This window comes from Onychostoma macrolepis, chromosome 01 (genome assembly GCF_012432095.1).
Source record: "Onychostoma macrolepis isolate SWU-2019 chromosome 01, ASM1243209v1, whole genome shotgun sequence".
Taxonomy (NCBI): Eukaryota; Metazoa; Chordata; class Actinopteri; order Cypriniformes; family Cyprinidae; genus Onychostoma; species Onychostoma macrolepis.
In genome coordinates, this window is record NC_081155.1 from 10,554,218 (window position 1) to 10,572,180 (window position 17,963).

The 17,963-nt window shown below is 38.8% G+C and overlaps 1 pseudogene; it reads right to left on the reverse strand.

The window, feature by feature from the left end:
- Positions 1-17,963, reverse strand: part of LOC131546541 (B-cell receptor CD22-like) — a 127,875-nt pseudogene that overhangs the window by 37,273 nt on the left and 72,639 nt on the right.

Here is a 17,963-nt window from a genome sequence, read left to right on the forward strand (position 1 = left end):
GGAACTAAAGGATCTGTTCAGTTCTTGCACCAGCATCACTTACACATCACATTCAGCATCACAGCATCAGAGTCTTTCTCTCCATGTTTGTTTCTGGACTTGCACTTGTATTCTCCACTGTGATCAGAGCTGATCTTTGACATACTGTAGATTCTTCCAGATCTTACATACTTTTCCCCTTTAATCCAGCTGATTTCTGCAGGAGGGTTTGAGTCACTGCTGCAACTCAGAGTCACTGAATCTCCCTCCACTATTTCACCAGACGCACTGATGGACACTGAGACGCTCTTTGGAGGATCTAAAATACAAATGAGTGAAATATCCCATCAACAATCACAAAACACACTGGAACTAAAGGATCTGTTCTCAGTTCTTGCACCAGCATCACTTACACATCACATTAAGCTTCACAACATCAGAGTATCTCAGTCCATGTTTATTTTTGGATCTGCACTTGTATTCTCCACTGTGATCAGAGCTGATCTTTGAGATGATGTAGATTCTTCTAGATCCAGCATACTCTCCTCCTTTAAACCAGCTGAAGATCAGAGCAGGAGGGTTTGAGTCACTGCTGCAGCTCAGAGTCACTGAATCTCCCTCCAATATTTCAACAGATGGATTAAGGGTCACCACAACATCTCGTGGAACATCTAAAATACAAATGGATGAAATATCCCATCAACAATCATAAAACACACTGGAACAGGATCTGTTCTCCGAATCTGCGTGAAATATATGTAAAATATGTGAATAATGGTTTTATTTATGCCATGACCTTCCATTATTGTTATTAATTACTGGTGTATTTTTTAGTAGAGATCAAAAGATATTTATTTGATTGATGAAATCAGAAAGATGAAAATTAGTGGTTGACCGATATGGGGTTTTTTTTATGGTTGATGCCGGTGAGCTTCGACACCAGCATGCTCAGTCACAGAATTAAACCACTGAGGGTGCTTTTGAGATTCGTGATGGTGCTCCAGCCTTAATGCACATCTATTCTGATATCTATATTTGTCCTGTCCATTTTTATGTTAGTCATTGCAAATTTTCGAGAGTGAATCCTGCATTTGCGGCATATGCGGATGTCATTCCTTAAGCTTTGCATGCATGTGACAATTAGTCCTCATAGCAGAATGAAATACAAAAGTTCCCATGTTGAAACAGTTTCTCACGTGTTGTTTATGACGTTTGGGCAAAACTCCATTTTCCTCCAAATACTGAAGCCTGATTTGTTAATGTTTGTGCAGCAGCTATGACATTTCTGCCTGCAAAAACAGGATGATCCGGCTGTCTATATAAGTTATATGTATAAATTATCTGTATAAATTCCATTACATCAGAATCTTTCTCCTTCAGCATGAACATCATCTCCTTGCTGGACTCAGAAGACGAAGAACTAAGCAGCCGCTTCTCCTTTGCAGCCATCCAGTGACGACTGAGTGAGCTGTAAACAATTTAAGTGGATCCAGAACTTTAAAACTCTTTTTTTAATTATTAGATTTAGGGGGAGACGACCTAACTACGCTCTGCAGGGGTTATTAGGTGTGTTTCTGTGGACATGAAGGATGCTTCTGCAGAACTCTACATGCAGAGCTTCTAAAGGGTGTTTGTGCCAATCTTTATGGCTGTAGTTACTCGTTGGGCCCCAGATCTCGCTTCCATACAGGGCAATAGGCAGTATGACACTATCGAAAATCTTTGTCCAGATTCTGATGGGGATGTCTATTTTGAATAATTTTGTTCATATGGCGTGCAGTGCCTTGCGGGCTTTTACAAGTAATGTTTTATTGCCAAATTGAAATTTCCAGTGGGAGTTAAAACCAGACCAAGATAATTATATTGTAAAGCATGTTGAAGTGTGGTGTTGTAGACTTCTAAATTCCAATCATGGCAGTATTTAGTTAAAATGGCAAGGTTGTTCTGGAGACCTAGAATTAGCAAGTCGTCAGCATAAAGTAAATATTTGACTTCTGTGTCGAATAATTGTAGTCCTGGACTGTCTGATTGGTCCAGTAGATCTGCCAATTAATTGATATATATGTTAAATAAAGTCAGGCTGAGGCAGCAGCCCTGTCTCACTCCTCGCTGTTGAAAATAGTCTGTCCTTTGCTGTCCAATTTTTACTGCACATTTATTTTGGTTATACATGTTTTTAATTAAGTCCCCCTATCCCACTTTGAATGATTTTATAAAACAATCCATTATGCCAAATGGTGTCAAAAGCCTTCTTAAAATCTATGAAGCATGCAAATACTTTCCCCTCTTTCTTTAGGTGTACATGTTAATTTATTAATGTGTGTGTGAATATGGTCAGTGGTTCGATGTTTAGGGAGGAAGCCAATTTGAGATTTGCTGATGAAATTGTGCTGCTTTAAGAAAGATGAAATCCGAGAGTTGATTATAGAGCAAGCATGTGCAGAAGGGGGGGCTTTGGGGGCTCGATTCCCTGCCCTTTTTCAAAATTATTCAAAAGTGCCCCTCTCGGACAAATAGCAATGATATTGTGGTAAATAAAACAAAATGCATTTGAATTCTAATTAACATGACAATTTGTACAAAACAGTAACAAATTGCTCAAAAGTCTGAAAATTCCTGTTTATTTTTACATATCTGTCAATCTGAGGCGTTGCTATGGGTTTCGTACGTTTTGCTCGACTGATATTCCACAGTCTGTTCGGAAACCGAGGCTCTCGAGCCATGGTTCTTTCAGTGAGTGCCTATGGGTCGACGTAAGGAAAAAATAAACTAAACAATATTTTAAACATTTTTCATCAATAATCAAAGCTAGTGTGAGTTAATTAAAAATCCACATATTATATATTTTAGAATATTACATAATTCATCCATGCCCGTTTGTCGTATAATACACCAACCAATCATGAGCTGGCACAAGAAGTTCAAATTTCATTGGACAATACGTGAAGTTATTTTCCGTTCTTATTCATAAATCGGTTGAAAATTACATGGGACAGACAAGCTTATTTGTGGAGCGATCTGGATCTGTGGTTTGTCTCATTTTATAAATCAAATTACATACAAATTACAAAATGTATGCTAAAAGCAATGCACAAAACCGTGCAGTGCAAAAAGTCGCAATAATGGCAATCAGTAGGCTATTCAATTCACTTATATTTATTTATGATATACACCGTTTACTATTTATTTAAGCCAAAGTGCCACCAATAGGCCTATTATGTGAAGTGTAGGCTGCAGAAATGGTGACGTGAAAGGACGTATTATATTACCATTTTTGAAAATTATGCAGCATTATGAAAGTGTCTTATGCTCATCAAGCCTGCATTTATTACAATTTAAAATAATGTTTTTCTATTTTAATATACATTTATACTATTTTAATAAAATCTCATTTATTTCTGTTATTCAAAGCTGAATTTTCAGCATCATTACACCATTCTTCAATGCATGGTCCTTCAGAAATCATTCTAATATGCTGATTTATTATCAATGTTGGAAACAGTTGTGGTGCTTAATTTTTTTATTTTATTTATTTATTAGAACCTGTGATACTTTTTTGGAGTTCATTGATAAATAAAAAGTTTAAAAGAACAGCATTTATTCAAAATAGAGATTTTTTTTTTCTAACAATGTCAATCTTTATCACTGTTTCTATCAATTTAACAAATCCTTGCTGAGTAAAAACTAATTTCTTTAAAAAAAAATACTGACCTCAAGCTTTTGAACGGTAGTGTAGGCTATATTGTTACAAAAGTTATATTTTAAATAAATGCTGTTCTTATTTAACTTCTTATTCATCAAAGAATCCTGAAAAAGCATCACAGGTTTATAACTAAAGTAAATACATTTTGATCAAATAAATGCAGGCTTGTTGACTATAAGTGACTTCTTGCAAAAATATAAAATAGCAATGTATCCAATCTTTTGACCTATAATTTTTTTTCCTCATATTGCCCCTTTTTTACATTTGAGCCCCTGCCCCTGAGGAATTCTCTGCACGTCCCTCTTATAGAGCAAAATACTTTTGCCAAATTACTGGTTACACATATCCCTCTGTACTTAATAAAACAAGTGCAATAAACAATTTAAGTTTTGTGAACTTGTCTTAAGTAAGAATAAAGTTGACAGGACTTTATAAAACAAGTGCAATGAACAATTTAAGTTTAATCATTTGAATTTTATTTTTCCACTAAAACAAGTTCAATTCATGAACAACGACACTGTATGAAGTATTCAGTGAAGTACTGCACAAACAAAACTGCATTAAATACAGAGTAATGTACTGCATGAACAACGATACTGTATGAAGTGTAATAATTTGTAAGGTTTTATCCTTCATTTATAAATTTTAGCTTTAGGGAACCAAATCGTAGAAATTTTGATCTGATTAATTAATATTAATCAAAATTGTATAATTTATACCTTATTAACAACTCGTCCAGCGAGTATTAATAAAGTATACATTCAGCAATGCTTCTTATTATTGATAAGAATACAGAATTTATTGGGAAATTTGCCTGAGCAACAGGTAAAACGATCTATGGCAAATAGTTTAACAATTTGAAAATCAAGGCACCAGACTATTCATTAAAAATGAATCGAGCGTTTATTTACTATTCTAAGGCACAATACAAATAACCAAAACAAATACACACACACACATACACATATTATGGCAAGATCAAAACAGTTTGAAGGAAGGTAACTATTCTCTTTTCTTGAGAATTAAGGACGACCTTATTGGGACGTCACAAACGGAAGACTCAGTTATTGTTATCTTTTAAAGATTCATTCAATTCAACCAGCTTCAGTGAATAAGAGATTTGTCTGTTTTACTTGCTGTGCGTTGAAATTGAAGGCGGTACTTCTTGAAGGGTTGCTGGAGTGAAACCCAGGACTTTCTCTGCTGACGTGTTGTCGCGTGACGTCACTCGGGATTCCTCCTTTGGATTTGATGGCTTCCTGGTAGCGCGCGAATAGCGAGTTTGAAGATCTTACGCCGCAACTTTGCAAGTTTTCTTTGGTCAGACGTGGCCAGAATGTTGAAGTCTTTTGATGATCAGCCAGATGTTTCGCAGCACGATCAGGGGGGCAACGCCCAGACTTTCAGCCAAGTCTCTTGCAATCACCAGTTGTTCACCCCGTTCTTTGTTCTGAGCTTCTTTTCAAAGTTGGGGTGTCTGTTTTATCGGACAGAATTAAGTCCATCCTAGTCACTGTCTGACCCAATCACATTGTCTCTGTAGGGAGGAGCCACGCTCCACACGACTCAAACTTCGTGCATACATTATCTGCTCATAAATATGTCACCTAAGCCACAATATCCTAGCAGATTTCTACAAAGTGTTATAATCATACCTTATGAAGATAAAAGTCAACATTCATCTATTTCAATGTACTGGACTCATCATAACGTGAAATTTAATACCAAACATGAGATAGTTATATATTGAATACCTATAATTTTACCTACTAAATGGTTTAAGTCACAGATTAAAATATCATAAGTTCTGATAACTACAGTCAGATATATGAAACATAAAATACCACATTCGTATATGTATTGTTTCTTGGATATATTGCTTTTAATAGCAGCAGTCTTTTCCGTCTCTGTGTGACTAGAGTGTCTTTGATGTCCGAGCACCAGAGACGGCATCGTCTTGGAATGCAACTTGAAAAAGGGGGGTTTGCTCTGGGGTCACCAGGATGTCTGTGCTGTAGGTTTGTTCAAGTCTGGTTAACATATATCTGTCTTTCCTTGTTGATACCATCATTGAATTACGGTCAAAAGCAGATAGGGAATTTAGGGAGAAACTGGGCATGGAGCATGTCCAGATTCCCTGTGCTTTGTACTGTCTGTTTATTCGACTTTATTTATGGTAAACTGGTCAAGACCAACATTGAAAATCCTGTGCTTCAAAGAATGGTCAGATGTTCTCCTCCCAGCTTCATGAGATGATAAGGAGAACCGACAGGAAGCTTAGTCAGATACTGTGAGCGTTGGATTGGTCATTTGTAACTTTTACGAGTTGATGACTGAAGCTCAGTTCCAGTGGAATGTTTTTTTAAGTTAAATATGTGTGTGCGTTCTTTTCGACCAGGTTCTACAGAAGCATAAAGTGATGTACTGCATAAATGATAACACTGCATGAACAACAATACTGTACAAACATACAGCAATGTACTGCATTAAAAATAATATTTTATACTGAATATACAGTATAAAATTGTCTAAGCTATTTTTATATTCAGTACATAAATTGGTACTGCATAAAGTACCACATGTCAAGAAAAAATGTTCAAGCGCGTGGTGGCGCAAGCGCTGATCCAGACCCAGCGTGTTCAGCGTCATCAGCTGGATCTAGATCAGCGCTTGCGCCACCACGCGCTTGCGTCATGTACTGTCGTGAACGCGTGTCCACAAGAGAAACAGTAGAGACGAAAATGTGGGGGAAAAAACTTTATTTTTGTTTTCTTTGCGCAAAAGGTATTTTTGTGGCTTCGTAAAATTACAGTTGACAGACTGTCACATGGACTACTTTGTCGATCATCTTTATCAGTATTTCAGTGGAGTATATGAGGGTCCTAAAATATGGTTTCATTGCAGCTTCAAATTGCTTTACATGATTCCAGCAGACAGACATGGGTCTTATCTTTTGAAACAATAAGTTATTTTTTATAAAAATTAACATGTATATACTTTTTAATTAAGAATACTCACCTAGATCTGGCTCTGCGATATGCATTATGTAATCTCCGACCTCATGCATTACGAAATCACATTGAAAAGGTCACGCTGGACATAGGCGGAGGAACTGCCCTATTCAACATTTAATAGGACCATTAAAATTTTGAGCAGCCCTCTTTTTCCAAACTAGTAAACATTTGGGCGGTTCCTCTACCTACTTCAACTGTTTCAGTTGAAACGGAAACTTCAACTGATTCCAAAAAAAAAAAAGTCAATCTCTAGACTTAAAGGGGACCTATTATGCCCCTTTTTACAAGATGTAAAATAAGTCTCTGAAGTCCTCAGAGTGTGTATGTGAAGTTTTAGCTCAAAATACCCCACAAATCATTTTTTATAGCAAAGCGGAAGGAGAGCAGGAGCCTGTGCGCAGTTAACACCTTTAAAGATGATATTTGGACACATTTTGGGTTTTAGATTAGATTAGATTAGATTCAACTTTATTGTCATTACACAAGTACAGGTACAGGGCAACGAAATGCAGTTTAGGTCTAACCAGAAGTGCAATAGTAGCAAGTGCAGTATATACAATGGTTGAATAAGTGCAGGACAAGGATATGTACTGAGTATATGTATAAATATATATAGAAAGATGGTTATTAATATAAACAGAATTTACAGGTGAATATGTGTAGTGAATAAATATACAGAAATTACAGGTGAATATGTATAGTGAATAAATATACAGAATTTACAGGTGAATATGTATAGTGAATAAATATACAGAATTTACAGGTGAATATGTATAGTGAATAAATATACAGATGGCTATTACTATAAGCAGAATTTACAGGTGATATGTACTATCAATATAATATATATACAGATGACTATTACTATAAACAAGGTGTAAAAGTGCAGTGGAAGTGATTGCATATTACAATTAGACATACGGTGCAAAATGTTAATGTAAGCATTGATAATGTAACAACAGTCGGCAGTGCAAATGAGCATAATCCAATTTAGGTATGGTAGTGCAAGATACAAAAGTAAACAGTTGTTACTGTAATAAAAATTTACATTCAGTAGTGCAAATAAGGCAGATGTGAGGTAGGAGAGAAGAGTTAATAATATATGAGGGAGTGGATCAACGGGGGTTAGAGTTCAGTAAAGAGACAGCTCTGGGGAAGAAACTGTTCTTTAGTCTGCTGGTCCTGGTCCGGAGGCACCTGAAACGCCTGCCGGAGGGCAGGAGAGAAAACAGTCTGTGGGCTGGGTGAGAGGAGTCCTTAAGGATGCTGCGAGCTCGATGCAGACAGCGTTTCCTCTGGATGTGTTCGATGGCAGGTAGTGGAGTCCCTGTGATGCGCTGGGCAGTTTTCACCACCGCTGCAGTGCCTTGCGCTCCGCAACAGAGCAGCTCCCATACCATACTGTGACACAGTTGGTCAGGATGCTTTCTATTGCGCAGCGATAGAAGTTCACCAGGATAGCTGAGGAGAGCTGATTCTTCCTCAGTGTCCTCAGAAAGAAGAGGCGCTGGTGAGCCTTCTTGACCAGGCTGGAGGTGTTGGTTTTCCACAACATGTCCGCCGAGATGTGGATCCCCAGGAACTTGAAACTGGAGACACGCTCAACAGCCATTCCATTGATGTGGATGGTGTCGTGTGTGCCTCTTGACTCCTTCCTGAAGTCCACGATGAGCTCCTTCGTTTTGGTGGTGTTGAGGAGCAGGTTATTTTCAGTGCACCATGTGGCCAGGTGCTGGATCTCCTCCCTATAGGCAGTCTCATCGTTGTTACTGATGAGGCCAATCACCGTGGTGTCGTCTGCAAACTTGACGATGGAATTAGATCCATACACAGGCTTGCAGTCGGAGGTGAAGAGGGAGTAGAGAAACGGGCTTAGCACACAGCCCTGTGGTACACCAGTGTTAAGTGTGATGGATGTGGAGCAGGTGAATCCTGATCGAACATTCTGGGGTCTGTTGGTCAGGAAGTCCAAAATCCAGTTACACATTGAGGTATTGATGCCCAGGTCTCCAAGTTTGGCTATTAACTTGGTTGGGATGACAGTGTTGAATGCTGAGCTGAAGTCAACAAACAGCATACGTGCATAAGTGTTCTTATTGTCCAGGTGAGTGAGCACAGAGTGCAGTGCCATGGAAACTGCGTCCTCTGTGCTCCTATTGCTACGGTAGGCAAACTGGTGTGAGTCCAATGTGGATGGTAGAGAGTCTTTTAGGTGTTCCAGGACCAGCCGCTCAAAGCACTTCATGACGATGGGTGTGAGTGCTACAGGGCGGTAGTCATTAGGGCACCTCGGACTAGAGTGTTTTGGCACTGGCACAATGGAAGTGCATTTAAAGCATGTTGGTACGGCTGCTTGGGCAAGAGACAGGTTGAAAATGTCTGTAAAACCCCAGCGAGCTGCTCCGCACATGCCCTGAGAACACGACCAGGGATGTTGTCTGGTCCAGCAGCCTTGTGCGCGCTGATCCGGCTCAGTTCCTTGCAGACATCTGTGGAGGAGAGTATGATTGGTGGGTGGTCATCTGAGGGATTGAGCTTGGTGCAGACAGCGTTTCCTCTGGATGTGTTCGATGGCAGGTAGTGGAGTCCCTGTGATGCGCTGGGCAGTTTTCACCACCGCTGCAGTGCCTTGCGCTCCGCAACAGAGCAGCTCCCATACCATACTGTGACACAGTTGGTCAGGATGCTTTCTATTGCGCAGCGATAGAAGTTCACCACACTGTAAAAAAAAAATCTGTTAAATTTACGGAAAAATACCGGCAGCTGTAGTTGCCAGAATTTTACCGTGAAAAATACGGTAGCAACATTTTAGGATTTACAGAACTGTTTAAATTTACAGTGAAAAAACGTATCTCATTAACTGATACAATGTTAATACACAAACCTTTCAGTTAACTCATCTTATTTGCAGAAACCGACTACGCTTAAATTATCCAACTGCCATTTGTTTATAAACTAATATTTATAATGTTTATGTAATATGAGCACAAGAGTATTGAGAACTATTTAGTTTAAATCCGTGTAGAAAATCTTACTGATTTATGTAAAGTCATCAATCCAACCCAAATCTCTTGCAAATAACAGCAGCATACATGCATGTGCGATTAAAACTAACAGCTACATAGTTATTGCCTTTAAATAAAGCAACATGCAGCATGACATCAGTGTCCCTCTCTCCGTCCTTGACTTAAGCACAGGCTCTACTCTCCAGCACAATGGTGACCCACAAAACACAACAGGAAGTTGACTGTTAGGTTTAACAGTATTTTGCTGTTTTTGTCTTGATTTTACGGTTAAATACCGCAGCTGTGGTTGCCAGTAATCTACTGTTTTTACAGTTTGCTTCTGTAAATTAAATTTACGGTATATTTCTGTTAAAATTACATTTCACAGAATGTTTTGTCATCTCACAAATTTAACCCCTTTAATCCCACAGCAAAATCCTCAGTTTTAAAGAGCACTTCTATGTGTCCACACTACAGAGTGTTGAAGTAACACTGAAGCAGTGATGAATTAATGAGAGAATTAAGTGACTAATTAAATTAGGATTGTGCTTTATTGATGAACACCTGCTGTTAACAAGTAGAATCATTGAAGGAACGAGAAACAAGAAAAGATAAATAAAACTTACAGCTAAAGCCAAGATGAAATCAACTGAAATAAAACACATGAAATCTCTCAAGATTTCAGAAGAGGGTGATTAAACAACTCCACACCAGCATCTTATTACTAACCACTTTTACTTTATGTCATATGTGTACAAAAGCTCTTATTGAGATTTTAGTTATTGTACTTTCATTTGAAGTCACCATATTGGCGATCAGTGGTTGCTTTAGTTGGGATCTTGAATCGTGACTCTTTAACATTGGTTTTTGTTTGGTTGTTTTAATTAGCTGTGTTTATTAAGCATAGTTTTTAAAGTAAAAGAAGCCAAAATAATCTTTAATCATCTGAGACTGATGTTTGTGATATCAAAACCAACATGATCTAGTTTAATTCACTGATTATACCACGTTAAGTCTCTTATTAAACATGTGATATGTTAATTGCACCATTGATTACTACAATCGAATATTGTGAAACAGCTCTAACCAGAATATGCACAAATAAATGTTTTGAACTACGGCAGAACTTAAACACACACAGACATCAACAATCAGCGTATGAATCTCAAAATTGGTGACAATCAAAAACGATATAAAAAAAAACAAAAAAAAACAGTTCAACTCTGAACATCACAAAACAGTCTACTGAAAAGTAACAACAAAAACAACACCTAAATAAAAGCAAATAAAGAAAATATTAAGAACATTCAGCTGCATAATTTATTCATGCTGCAGTGCATGCTGGGAGTTTTGTACTGGCACCCAGCATGCTTTGCGGCATTTTTTTTATTTTTTTTATTATTAGTAGTCACCATTGTTGAGGTTCATGTGCTGATTCCTGATGTCTGTGTGTCTAAATGGTGTTGTAACTCTTATGGTTTTGTGCATAAAAGGCTTTTAAATTCTTTCATAATGGTTTGTCAGCTTAACTTGTAGAGTAATATTACTACCATATACAATATGAAATTAATTACGAATCACCCATATTGTTTGACACTAACTGAAATAAATCAGTGATAATGATCACCAATAACAGTTAACCAAAAATATTTAACTACAAGCTCTCTTAGCTTTTCTTGTCATAACAAATGTGCTTTACAAACACAGTTACAACAACCAAAAAAAAACTAACCTTAAAGAGTCAAGGGTCAAGAGCATAACTAAAGCAAACACCGATCACCAAGATGGTGAGGTCAAACAAAATATTTGAAATAAAATATAAACCTCTGTTAATTCGTCGATATATGACAGAAATGAAGTCAAACTGGTTAGTAATAAGTGGAGCTGGTGATGCTGTTTGTGGAGTTGTTTAATCATCCTCTGCTGTTTTATTTCAGTTGATTTCGTTTAAGGCTGTATGTCAGTTGTAGTTTTGTTTCTTGTTCTTTCCTTCAGTGATTGTGTTTGTTAACAGCAGGTGTTCATCAGTGTCTGAATTCACTCATATGTTCTCAATCACTCTGTCTAGTGGACTATATAGTGAAGTAATGTAGGACTAGTGAATGAGGGTGTAGGGTGTGGTTTCAGACACAGTCTATGAGTGTCGACTCTGAGGCTACTTTCTCGAAAACAAAGGTTAGATCTATTACAGTTATTCACTGTATGTAGTAAGGAAACTTACTCTTAATCATTTAACAGGTTATTACTGTGGTATTTTACAGTTTTTTACTGTTAAAATCACAATCATTTTTTACAGTGCAGGATAGCTGAGGAGAGCTGATTCTTCCTCAGTGTCCTCAGAAAGAAGAGGCGCTGGTGAGCCTTCTTGACCAGGCTGGAGGTGTTGGTTTTCCACAACATGTCCGCCGAGATGTGGATCCCCAGGAACTTGAAACTGGAGACACGCTCAACAGCCATTCCATTGATGTGGATGGTGTCGTGTGTGCCTCTTGACTCCTTCCTGAAGTCCACGATGAGCTCCTTCGTTTTGGTGGTGTTGAGGAGCAGGTTATTTTCAGTGCACCATGTGGCCAGGTGCTGGATCTCCTCCCTATAGGCAGTCTCATCGTTGTTACTGATGAGGCCAATCACCGTGGTGTCGTCTGCAAACTTGACGATGGAATTAGATCCATACACAGGCTTGCAGTCGGAGGTGAAGAGGGAGTAGAGAAACGGGCTTAGCACACAGCCCTGTGGTACACCAGTGTTAAGTGTGATGGATGTGGAGCAGGTGAATCCTGATCGAAAATTCTGGGGTCTGTTGGTCAGGAAGTCCAAAATCCAGTTACACATTGAGGTATTGATGCCCAGGTCTCCAAGTTTGGCTATTAACTTGGTTGGGATGACAGTGTTGAATGCTGAGCTGAAGTCAACAAACAGCATACGTGCATAAGTGTTCTTATTGTCCAGGTGAGTGAGCACAGAGTGCAGTGCCATGGAAACTGCGTCCTCTGTGCTCCTATTGCTACGGTAGGCAAACTGGTGTGAGTCCAATGTGGATGGTAGAGAGTCTTTAGGTGTTCCAGGACCAGCCGCTCAAAGCACTTCATGACGATGGGTGTGAGTGCTACAGGGCGGTAGTCATTAGGGCACCTCGGACTAGAGTGTTTTGGCACTGGCACAATGGAAGTGCATTTAAAGCATGTTGGTACGGCTGCTTGGGCAAGAGACAGGTTGAAAATGTCTGTAAAACCCCAGCGAGCTGCTCCGCACATGCCCTGAGAACACGACCAGGGATGTTGTCTGGTCCAGCAGCCTTGTGCGCTGATCCGGCTCAGTTCCTTGCAGACATCTGTGGAGGAGAGTATGATTGGTGGGTGGTCATCTGAGGGATTGAGCTTGGTGGCAGTTTCTCTGTTGTCTCTTTCAAAGCGAGCATAAAAGTAATTTAGCTCGTTCAGGAAGTTGACATCAGTGGCTGCGGGGGTGGAGTGGGTGGGTTTGTAGTCACTGATGGCCTGAATGCCCTGCCACATGCGTCGAGGGTCAGAGTTGGAAAAGTGTCCTCTATCTTTAGCTTGTAGCAGTGCTTGGCCTTTTGATGCCCCTCTTCAGGTTTGCTCTGGATGTGCTGTAGGCTTGTGCATCTCCTGATCTGAAGGCAGCGTTGCGTGACTTCAACAGGAGTCGCACTTCCTTGTTCATCCAAGGCTTCTGATTTGGATATCTGGTGATCTGTTTCTGGGTTGTAACACTGTCAATGGTGATATTGATATGATCCAATACAGAGGAGGTGTAAGAGTCAATGTCTGTGTGAGCGCCACTGGTGGCTTGAGAAGCAAACATACTCCAGTCTGTGTGTAGAAACCTTTCCTGGAGTGTGGAATCTGCCCCCGCAGGCCACACCTTGATGGTCTTCACTGATGGCTTCACACGGTTGATGAGGGGTGCATATTTGGGGGTGAGGAACAAAGAAAGGTGATCTGACTGTCCCAGGTGGGTGAGGGGTGTCGCAACGTAAGCTCCAGCCATGTTTGTGTAAACATGGTCTAAGGTTTTGTTTCCTCTGGTGTGACAGGAAACATGCTGGTGAAACTTGGGTAGCACTGACTTTAAGTTTGAGTGATTAAAGTCACCTGCAACAATAAAAGCCGCTTCCGGGTGATCAGTCTGTTGTTTACTGATGGCTGCGTGAAGTTCTTTCATAGCAAGCTTGGCATCAGCATCCGGGGGAATATAGGCTGCAGTTATAATGGTGGAAGTGAACTCCGCGGTAGATAAACGGTCTACATTTAACCATGAGAAACTCAAGGTTAGCTGAACAATGACTCCCAACAATAGCAGAGTTTGTGCACCAAGCTTTGTTAATGTAAATGCACAATCCACCACCTCTGGTCTTACCGGAGCCATCTAATGTTCTATCCGCCCGAGTGTGTGGCGTCCGCTAGCTCAATAGCGGTGTCCGGTATTCCGCTGTTTAACCAGGTTTCCGTGAAGATTAGGACGTTACAGTTCAAAAGTTTCTTGCTGTGTGTGATGCTGAGTCGAATCTCCTCCATTTTGTTCACTAGCGACCGTACATTGGCAAGGAAAATGCTGGGTAAAGAGAGCCGGTGTGGTGTTAGCCTTAGCTTAGCTCTTAGTCCTCCGCGCTTCCCCGCCTTTGTTTACGATCTCGACGCCGCCTGCGAGCACTTCCGCCCGGCCGGGTAGGGTGCATAGCCTCGGTGTCCTAGCGATCTCAGGAAGGAGTCAAGATTGTCCATAAAAGTGTCGGAAATTGCAAACCGATATCCAAAAGCTCACAACGGGTGTACGATGTAAAGGCACAACTGTTCTGCACGAACAGGCCCGAGATGAGTAAGAAAAATATAGTGTATGACAACCAGAAAATGAACGTTTTTGTCTTCATTTGTATTGGGGTGAATACTTAGGGACATTTTGCTCTGTTTTGTTTGAATTCAGGAAATGTAATAAAATAAATTATATCGCCCATCCTCTCAGGATACCTGGAATCAGTGTTACAAGTACCCCAGGCACATCGTTTTTCCATTTTTGAAGCATAAACCCCATAAAATCGATGCGAGCTTCGGATCTTCCAATGTTTCTCTATGGCGCTGAAACCTAAAGATGTCCGAGTTCCGCTCCCCGTGCAACTGATACTCGACTGCCATTGGCTAGTCTGCGTTCGAGGGAGGGGCTTACCGATAGGTCAATTGTGAAATGCTGCTTATCTTTGCTCTAAACATCTGAAGAAATCTGGGTATATACTGGTCCAAACCCTACAGAAACGACTTCATGAGGTCCTTAAACGTTAGGCGAGTGAACTCTGCTTCAATCTGTTAGACATAAAGACATTTACTTTGCATTTCATAAATTAAACAAATATGTATGTGCTAACATAAATGGATAGCAATGGGATTGAATAAGTGCATTTATATAACAAACAACAATATAAAGCACTTACAAGTGGAGGCAGGGACTAATTGGTAAATGTGAAAGATGTATGGATTGGATAACAACAATAATTATACAGTATTTTAGCATTAGAAATACTACTGTGTAGGGATGTAACGATTACCGCTTTGATGATAAATCATGATAAAGTTCCCCACGGTTAGTATTACCGTTTCATATTTTTATTATCATTAAAACCGTATTCGATTACCGCGATTTGAACAACTCACGATAAATAAATACTGTCGAGCATAAAGCACAGTTTTAAGTAACAGTCTCATGTGCACACAGCACACAGAGTAGTTTCGTTTTGATTGAAAACAGGGCAGAAAAGCTGGGAGGTCTTAAAAGAGTGCTAAGGGAATAATACAAATGAATATATGAATGAATTAATTATATGAATGTACCTCTGAAGGTTCTTCAGAAGTCTTCAGAAACGATTCGATGGCATTTTGTTTTCATCTTCGCTCCATGTAATACCTAGTGGAAGTGTTCTTAATCGCAATACTGCTTTGTCCACGGAGTTTACGGGAAACAGCTGTAATTCAGCTTTTCCAAATAAAGCGCCACCTAGTGTCAGAGAGTGGATTTACAGAGACTTATATTTACATTCAGCCTGTGTGCAGTTTCTGTCTGGCCAAACGGATCGAATTTGCATGCCCTGCTGTAAATTTTGACTGGTTGATGAAAACCAAGCTTATGTGGATTTTACACATTTAAACAATTCAGATAAGTTATCTAGAATTATTTATGGAGCAGATAAAATACATATAATCATTTATTAATCAATTATCATTTTGACTTAAGTTAACCCTTTTCTTTATTTAAAGGCTGAAATGTGAGGTTTACCTTTTCATGAAACTTTTTCAAAGCTTTATTTGAACATTTACATTAGATGTTTGAACATGCTATTAAACTGTTGTCAGTCAAGTTGTCATTTAAATCCGAACATCATTGTTAATGTTATTGCTTTAGTGATAACGCAAACAAAAACTTGTTTTATTTGTTGTTTGTTGATTTTTAAATATAAAACTTGGTGAAGTGATTTATGTGTCGGTACTTTTTGAACATCTCCAGCACATTTTAACAATACCGTGATAATACTGATAACCATGATAATTTTGGGCACTATAATCGTGATAGGAAATATTCATACCGTTACATTCCTACTACTGTGACCAAAGAGCTACAAACTACACAACAAACTACAGTAATATACAAACAAACCTCACCTATCCATTTAACCGGAGCCTTTTAGTCTGGACACAGAAACAGGAAGCTCTGAGGTATAATTCTGCAAACAACAAAAGAGTTAGAGAACTTGCATGTTAATAAAAAATGTATCTTTAATCACAGGAAAAAATTATATATTCAAATAGAAAGCAATTATTTTAAATAGTTAAAATATTTCACAATATAACTGTTTTTGCTGTATTTTGGATCAACTAAATGCAGGCTTGGTGAGCAGAAGATACAGAACATTAAAAATCTTACTGTTCAAAAACTTTTGATTGGTAGTGTATGTCTAATACACTCATATACTTACGATCATATATTCACGCAGTATTACAATGGGTTCCGGTGAGAAACTTCAGTAACTACTTCAGAAAACTGAAAGAAGCTAGAACTTCAAAGTCAGCAATATCAAATGCACGCGCTCCAAACAAACTCTGAGGGAGCTGCTCATGTGTTTTGCTTATATAACTTGAAAAAAAGACTCAGTTCGAGTAGTTATCTTGTTTTTTCCTCATTTTTCATCGATGTGTAATGTATGACGGATGTCTTTTAGGGATTATAAAACGCTGTGAAGTTTTAAGAAGCTCATTTTTTTTAATTCCCGCCGTTCTAAATCCAGCTCTCCGTTGTGCTAGGTGTCGTGCTCTGTTTGAACGTCTCTAAAGCAGCACTGGGCTCAAATAATGCATATCAAATTTATCGTTCTCCAGATAGGTTCAGCTCAGTACCGCATGGGAGAATATAATATCTATGTGGAAAATACTGTGGAACCACATGTATTTTGAGGCTTCATAGTGCCGCGAAACTAGCACTGGCATACATATAACTAGAAAAATATGGCGCTTTAAACCATACTTGTACTCTTATTAGACAACACACGTAATTGTACACATATTAAACCGATAAATACAAAAATGTACTTACCAAATTTGTTGATTGAGAGAGTTTCCAAACTTTGTGGAGAAGCTCACCAAGATGGCTGACGAAGGTGTTTTGTCTGCAACAGTCTTCACGAGTTCTTGATAATTGACGCTGAGAACGTAACATCGTTACTGAATTGATTCAACACATTTTTTTAAGTTGAGAGGAGTACTCTAGTTACAAACTAGTTGATACAGTGAAAACTTAAAATGTTAAGTTGAATGAACGAATTCAGAAGCTGCAAGTTGTCTCAAGTAAAATTCATTGAAACAACTAAAATGCGACATCAGGAGAGATGAGTCCTGTATTCCAGACCTCAGGAAAAACGCCTGAACTCAAAGTCAAATTAAAAATTTTGAGTAGTGCAATCTGAAGTTCAGGAGAGCTGTTTTTAAGCATCTCATTTTTTATGTTGTCAGGGCCACAGGATTTCTTACATTTGAGGGATTTCAGTTTTACTAAGTTCTTGTTGGGTTATTAGATAATCTAGTGGATTTTGGTTGTTTCTGATACATGATTCAAGAGCATTACATTTTTCAAGGACTTTTAACTGGTTGGGATTATTCAGAGGGTCAATTTGATGTGTATAGAGCTTCTCAAAATAATCTTTCCAAATTTGACCATCTTGTAGGTCTTGTGGCTTTGTATTGTTTAGACCGTTCCAAGTGC